Source organism: Arachis ipaensis, chromosome B08 (genome assembly GCF_000816755.2).
Source record: "Arachis ipaensis cultivar K30076 chromosome B08, Araip1.1, whole genome shotgun sequence".
In the NCBI taxonomy this organism is placed as follows: domain Eukaryota; kingdom Viridiplantae; phylum Streptophyta; class Magnoliopsida; order Fabales; family Fabaceae; genus Arachis; species Arachis ipaensis.
This window is the reverse complement of record NC_029792.2, coordinates 12,101,933-12,109,517: the sequence shown is the minus strand read 5'-3', so window position 1 is coordinate 12,109,517 and position 7,585 is coordinate 12,101,933.

Genomic DNA, 7,585 nt, shown 5'->3' with positions numbered 1-7,585 from the left:
AGATAGCTAGAAACTTAAAGCCAATAAATAAAGAACTTTTAATAACTAAACTGCAATGATACAAGAAGTAATCAATATATATAATTAAATTTAATAAATAATACTAACAAATATATTAGAGTATACGGGTCAAATAATATATATGAGCTATTAAATATTTTACATAGATGATTAAGATTAAACTAAAAAGTCATAAAGTATTTTAAAGTGGTCGTCCATTCATCATATATGCAGACTCACTTTTTGTTGGCAAAATAGCATATCTCATATATATATATATATTCTTACTATTTTTGGATTTTCATAGTATTTCTTAACCTGACAAGTTAAGAATTAATCCGCTATGGATTGAAGTTCTATTTAATAGTTTTTCATTAGCCAATAAATTGTTACAAATACGAGATGAGATTCGAATATCGAATACTTTCTTACTAATAATTTTGTAACAAAAAAATAATTTGTCAGAAAATACAATATTTTTATAATAAGTTATTTATTTTTCATAAAATTCAAAGATTTTTTGTAACTAATAAGAAATTTTTTTTAAGATGTTAAATATAAGATCTCGAATTTTTGAAAATTAAAATAATGAGTTATTTATGATTTATTATATTTTTTTAGGATTTTATATTCAAAAAATTATTTCACTAAAAATATTTAAGACAAATTGCGATACTGAGTTTAAAATTATTTTGGACTCATATAAATTTCATAATAATGCGGTATTTTCTTATCTAAAATTTAAAATTTTAGTAATTAAGAAATAATGAGGATTTGATAATTTAATTTAAAAATTAATATTTTTAGTTTAATTTTATGAACTAAAAAAAACTAATTAGATTATCTCTAATTTTAAATTAGAATATTTATTTGAAACCAATTAATAAATAAATAATATTCTTAAAGTAATTTTATTGAAATACATTTAATTTTCAACTACTATTCTACCTCTAATTTTATGCAAATTCTTATATTACCCTTATTCTTTTAGCTAATTCTAATTCTAATTTTACAAAAACACTCACTCCTCACCATCTTTCACTCAGCCGCATGATGAACCGAAATATTCTTATGTCGGTTAGAAATTAGCAATGTATCCAATCGTGAGTATAGTCTAACCAACACGCAAATATCACATTAAACAATTCTAAAATCTATGACCGAGAGTATTGATATCGGGTCGTTCTCCCTAGGAATTGCCTTAGAATGCACATCATTGATTAGGAAAGCTTTTGTGGTTTTGAGAGTTGGTGCAAGAATTCAAGCTAACAAAAGCAAACAACAATTAATTGAGATAAAGGCCTTGGCTAAGGGTAAGTATTGGAAGTTCCATCATTATAGTTTCCTTCAATTATGATAAGAATTGATTATTGCTTCACTTAGTTAACCCCCTAATAATGGAGGAAAGTCAAGTGAGAGTAACTAACTTGAGTCACAAGTCCTAGTCTCACCCTATGAAAGTCTAGCTTTAGTGCACTCCAAGTCAATTAGCAACTCTCAATTCATAATCTACAATTGATATCCACTATTCAAGTGTCTCCAATAACTCAACCCCTAAGCCAAGTAAGAGAAATCTACTCCATAGCTAGGGTTGTCATTATCACAAACAATTGGTAGGCAATCATAGAAGACATGATGTAATTGAGAGAAGAAAATTGAATTAAAGCTATCTAATCCAAGCAATCATCAACAATCAAGAAATTAAATGAAATTACACAATTCATTAATCCACAATCAAGGTAACAAAGTCAAACAAATCTAGATCTAAGATATTGAATCAAAAGAGTATCAATTAAGAGTAGAAGAAGAGTGGATCTACGACTTGTATCACAACAAAACTGAATTAGCAATGGATCTCACCAAGAAATCCAAGAAGAATTGCAATGGAAGAAGTGAAATTCTAGAGAGAAGTTGGAGTTTCTCTCTCTAAAAACAAAATGTAACTAACTCTCTAAAAATATCTCCAATTATGACTCATTGTCCCAACACTCCTAACCCTTTGTCTTCTTAAGCTTTTCCTTCCAAAATTCTGCTCCAAAACAAGGCATCGGACTCCCTAAAATCGCTGAGCACGTTTTCCTTTTAAAAAATCACGCGCGCACATCAACGCATACGCGCACTATACGCGAACGCGCACTTGGGGTCTTTTGCGATCTGCGCGCAGGCGTACGGTGCGTGCGAGCGTCATAGGAAATATGGCCCAGCCATATAAGCACGCCGGCTCCTCGCTCGACTCCACTGCGCTGGCTCTGGGTGTACTCATTCACGCGTACGCGCAAGGTGTGCGTGCGCGCACATGTCCAAACTTCAAATCTTTAATTTATTCCATGCTCCTTCCATTCATGCATGCTTCCTTCACTCCTCTTAGCCATTTTTGCCCTGTAACTTTTGAAACCACTTAACAAACGGATCAATGCATCGAATGGTAATATAGGGGGATTACAATATATCAATTTTGATGCAAAAGAAGCATATTTTCATCTATGAGGCAAAATGAGAAAAGGAACACAAAATCACGCAGTTTTATATGAATAAGTATGGAAGATCATTGATAAAACTCTTAAATCTATGCATGATAAACCCTAAAAATAGGGTTTATCAACCTCTCCACACTTAAAGTATAGCATGTCCTCATGCTAAAGGAAAGCAAAAGATCAAAGGATCACAAGAGAGTGAGACTCATGAGATGCAATCTACCTACATGAATGCAACTAAGGTGTAAGCTACTATCTACTTGGTCAAGAGCAATTCAATTTTTCTAGAATACACACACACACACACACACACACACACACACACACACACACACACACACACACACACACACACACACACACAATTGTTCTATGCATATATATATATATCATGAGGTCTTTCCTTAGGTTGGAATGGGGTTAGGATCAAGGTAAGGTTATATATTTGGCTAAGTGGGCTAAAACTGAATCCCTTGATTAACTTGAGCTTCCCACCTAGCCTATATAACATCCTATATAATTATGTACTAACCTAACTACCCATTCCTCACTCTTTCACATACTCATGCATTTACTTTTGATCATTACATATATGCATTGATTTGTCTCTAAGTCTTACTTTGGGGCATTTTGTCCCCTTTTATTGCTTCTCTTTCTCTTTTTTTTTTCTTATACATATATGTATATATGTTTTTTTTTAATCATATGTATTTTTTTTCAACTTTTCACAAGAACATTAGTGCATATGGTCTACACATTTAATCAACACATGAGTATGTATCCACTTCTCAATATTTTCAACAAAAACAACATGCTCTTATCTCAACCAATGCTTTTCCCCCCGTTTTCCCACACTTGAGTGGCACACACACACTAGCCTAAGCTAATCAAGGATTCAAATAGGGACATTCATAGTTTTTTGCCTTTGGCTTGTGATGTGCTGAAATTAAGAATAAGCGGGTTAAGCGTAGGCTCAAAAATGGTTGCAAAGGTTGTTATAAGGTAAGGTCATTTGGGTAAGTAGCTAAATGAATTGATGGCCTCAATCATGTACATGCATTCATACATATAAAAATGGACATAAAGAGTCAAACAAATTAAAGATCACAATCATAGAGAGAGAATAATGCACACAAGAAGGAGAGTAAATGGTTATAAGATGCAACCACGCAATTAGGCTCAAAACTCACTTGCTTGTGTTCTTGGCTCAAAATCCATGTTCCAAATTACATTCTTCGAACAAGCTAAGCATAAAAAATTTTCAAAATTGGTAGGGTTGTCCCAAAATTCTAGTTTTCTAGGAGAGAAGTCATTACTCTAACCAAGTGGATTTATTAAGAGATACTAATATGCAAAGGGGTTAAAAAGGTGAAAAACCTAATTATGCAATCTTTCCTAATTAACAAAAGAGATTCAAGGAATTTATTCGGGTGTTACCTATGAAGACCGGTCGGCCGACCTCCCCACACTTAGAAGTTGGCACGGTCCTCCGTGCCTTGAGTGAGATGCAGTGGTTGATCGGCTTCCGAGTGTCCATCCTCTTCTTCATTATCGCTTTCCTCATTATCGGTGCCGGTGGATGTGGAAATTTCCGGTTCTTCCATAGGTGGTGCTAGGTAACTGAGAAGCTTCTTAACAAAAGTGTATCGGTGTTGGTTACGCCGCTCATAACGGTCAAGCTTCTTGTGGAGGTCCTCTATGCGTTGCCTGGATGACTTTGGAGGTGCAGCGGATGTGGTGGGAATGCTCATGGGGACGGTTAGGTTTGGCTCCTTGGTGTCCGTCGGAGGGTAAAGATATCTCCCGTTTGGAACAACATCGCCGTCTATCGGGATAATGGCCCTCCGATCCTTAGTCTCTCGGGGAACACCGGCTGCGGCAACTAAGTCGGTCACTAGAGCGGGAAAGGGTAGGCTCCCCTTAGCGTGGATGCGGCCCATAGCTTGGCGAATGAGACAGGGAATATGCATCGGTCTCTCTGTGAGGACACACCAAACCAACAAGGCTAACTCGGCAGTGATAGATGAGCCATGGGTTCTTGGGAGCACGTAATGGGCTAGAATTTGGGCCCATGCCTGAGCCTCTATATTGAGAAAATGTGCGGTGATGCCCTTGGGCCGGGGTCTCATCCTTCCTCGAATTCAGAATGATTCGGATATAGCAATGACCTTGAGGATGGAATCCCAATCAAACGCATATTCGCACCGTGCCGACAAAATCTCTTGATAAGCATCAATCCCTTCCACTAACGGTCTAGTCCTAAGCACACTTTGAATGGCCTCCTTCGTGACGGGAACTTGTCTTCGGCGCACAAATACCGATGCAAGGGATGAGGAGTGGTAATTGGTGTAAAATTCTACCACCCAGGACAAGTTTGCTTCCCGCGGCTTCCTCAATAGGAACTCCCATTGCCGCCGTTCGATGCGGGGCATGATGAGCGGAATGACATGAGCCGGAGGGGCTAGAAGAGGCTCCGCATGATAGTTCCTTGGTTTGATCAAGGGGTAGACAAGTTCACAATAGCGGTTGGGAACTTGTTCGGATCCCTTGCCGGATTGTCCTTTTCCAAAACATCAATGTTAGCAACGTTCCTTGTCTTATTGGGAAGGGGCTTAGCTCTAGGTGCTTGTTGTGCTTTGCTAGTGGACCGTGAGGGTGCCTTCTTCAGTGCCTTTCCATTGTCTCTTTTGATCACCATCCTAGAAAAGAGGGAAAGATGGTAAAATTAAGCCCAAATAAGCACGAAGAAATGATAAGCATGCTAGTGACAAAGCATAAGAGAATAGGTGACTTAGATACATGACAGCTGCAACATGTAACCAAGGCAAAAATAAAGATCATGGTTAATCACTAGCGTGTGATGTATGAGTGGTATATGCATGCAAACAAGAAGCATGAGAAGCACATACTCTTAACAACAATAACCAGAAGTGAGAATTAGGGGATGAACATGTAGAAATGAAGCAAGAAATGTAGTAAGCTCAATGCACATATGAACAAGCAAGTGAAAGAGAAAGAACACCAAAATAGAAGAGCTAAATCAAATGTAACACTAAAAATTCATGTGGGTCTTCCATCAAACACTTGGTGTGCATCCCTTTTTATGACAAAAATTGAGAGAAGGGTGACAATGTAACATCCCATAAAGCATCATCAACCATCATATCATACCACAAATTGCAAAAGAAAGCAAGTAAGTCAAACCAACTCATCAATGCAAGAGTGATCTCCACTTGTAACGCCCATAAGAAAATGAAAAGAGAGAAAAAGAAAATTCAACAAACAAAGAAAAAATGAATGAAACTAACTAAGAGGAAGAGTAAGGGAATGTAACTAAGGAAAGGAAGAAGGAAAAAGAAAACTAAACAACAATAGAAATGAGAAGTACCTTGAGAGGAAGACGAGAAATGGGGTAGGAAAGTGAGAGAAAAGGTAGTGAAGAGTAAGAGAGAGGAGAGGAGAAAGAGAGGTGTGGTACCACCGGAAGTGGTGGTTGCCGCCGGTGGTGGCGGAGAAGAGGTGGTAGAGATGGTAGAAGGGGGTAGAAGTGAAGAAGAAGGGTGGTGGTAAGAAGAAAGAAAGGAAATTGAAGGAGAAGGGCGCGCTCTAATGCAATTGGTTCGCGGAACCGACACGCGTGCGCCATGCATGCGTGCGCATGCATGGGCAGAAATCAGTAGGGGCGCGGACGCGCACAGTGCGCGAATGCGCGAAGGGGCGAAATGCAGGTGTGCGTGCGAGCGCCATAGGAAATATGGCCCAACCATATAAGCGCGCCAGCTCCTCGAATGGTAATAGAGGGGGATTACAATATATAAATTTTGATGCAAAAGAAGCATATTTTCATCTATGAGGCAAAATGGGGAAAGGAACACAAAATCACACAGTTTTATATGAATAAGTGTGGAAGATCATTGATAAAACTCTTAAATCTATGCATGATAAACCCTAAAAACAAGGTTTATCACCGCACACACACTCACCTAACCCTTTCATCCTCGCTCACAAAGAAAGAAGAAAACAGAGAAGAGACCTAACCTTAATCCCTATTTGCATATTTCCGAACGCCACTCTCCCTTCTTCACCCTCTACAGCCACTCTCCCTTCTCACTTGTGTTGTTACCCCACTCTCTCACCAGGCCATTATCCCTTGTCGCTCCCCTTCTCATCCGTGCCGTCGCCACTTTTTCTATTTGCGGCATCGTCCATTCTCTTATTCGTTGCGCGTCCCATACTTCGTCCTTAGTCCATTACTCTGTGCTCTGCTTTGCATGTTCGTCGGTTGTCCCTCCTCCAATCCTCCTCCACTTCCACTTGGCTTCAAGTGTGATACTCTCTCCTTCTCTATAAAATATATTACACTTAGGTTTTTGTGCTTTTGTCCTAGTATATAAATCATAATCTATGTTCTATGTATAATCTCCTTCTGTAGATAAATCTTAATATGTGCTTCTTAGCCATGGTTCTGTTTTAGGATGAACCTTTGTATCAATTCTAGTTAACTAGGTTTGCTGATTTATTATATATTCTTTTTTATTTGATTTATATGGTTGCTGAATTTTTCTATGTCTAAAGTTGAGAATTTAATTTAGTGTTTCTATATTAAATCTTGGTGATTTAATCTGATTTTGAAGTTGTGACCTTTTAAACTATTACTTTTGGTAGCATATATTGATTGGTTAAGTAGTTTATAATCTTCTTGTGCTTGAATTATTCGTGAGGCCTGGATCATTAGAAATGGATGCACAATAATAGATTTGTAGTTGACTCCCTTGGCATCAAAGTATTAATAGAACCTATCATTTGTTAAATAGTTAAATTCTCATTTTCATTCCTTCCTATTTCTTTTTTTTTTACTCATGGAAATAATTCTATAATATTAAGCTTGTATGATTCTTTTGGTGAGTAAATTATTACATATTAGGCTCAAAAAACGCATTATGATATACTTCGTAAAACATATTTACTAGTACTATTCCTTGAAAAATGATTCAGCTAATGCTTAGGCTTATCTTCTTTTCATTTTCTTGCTCATGCTTGTAGGTTTACTAAAATAGATTATTCTCCTCATATTTTGTGCAAAATAATAAAAGGAAGGGATGATGGAGAAA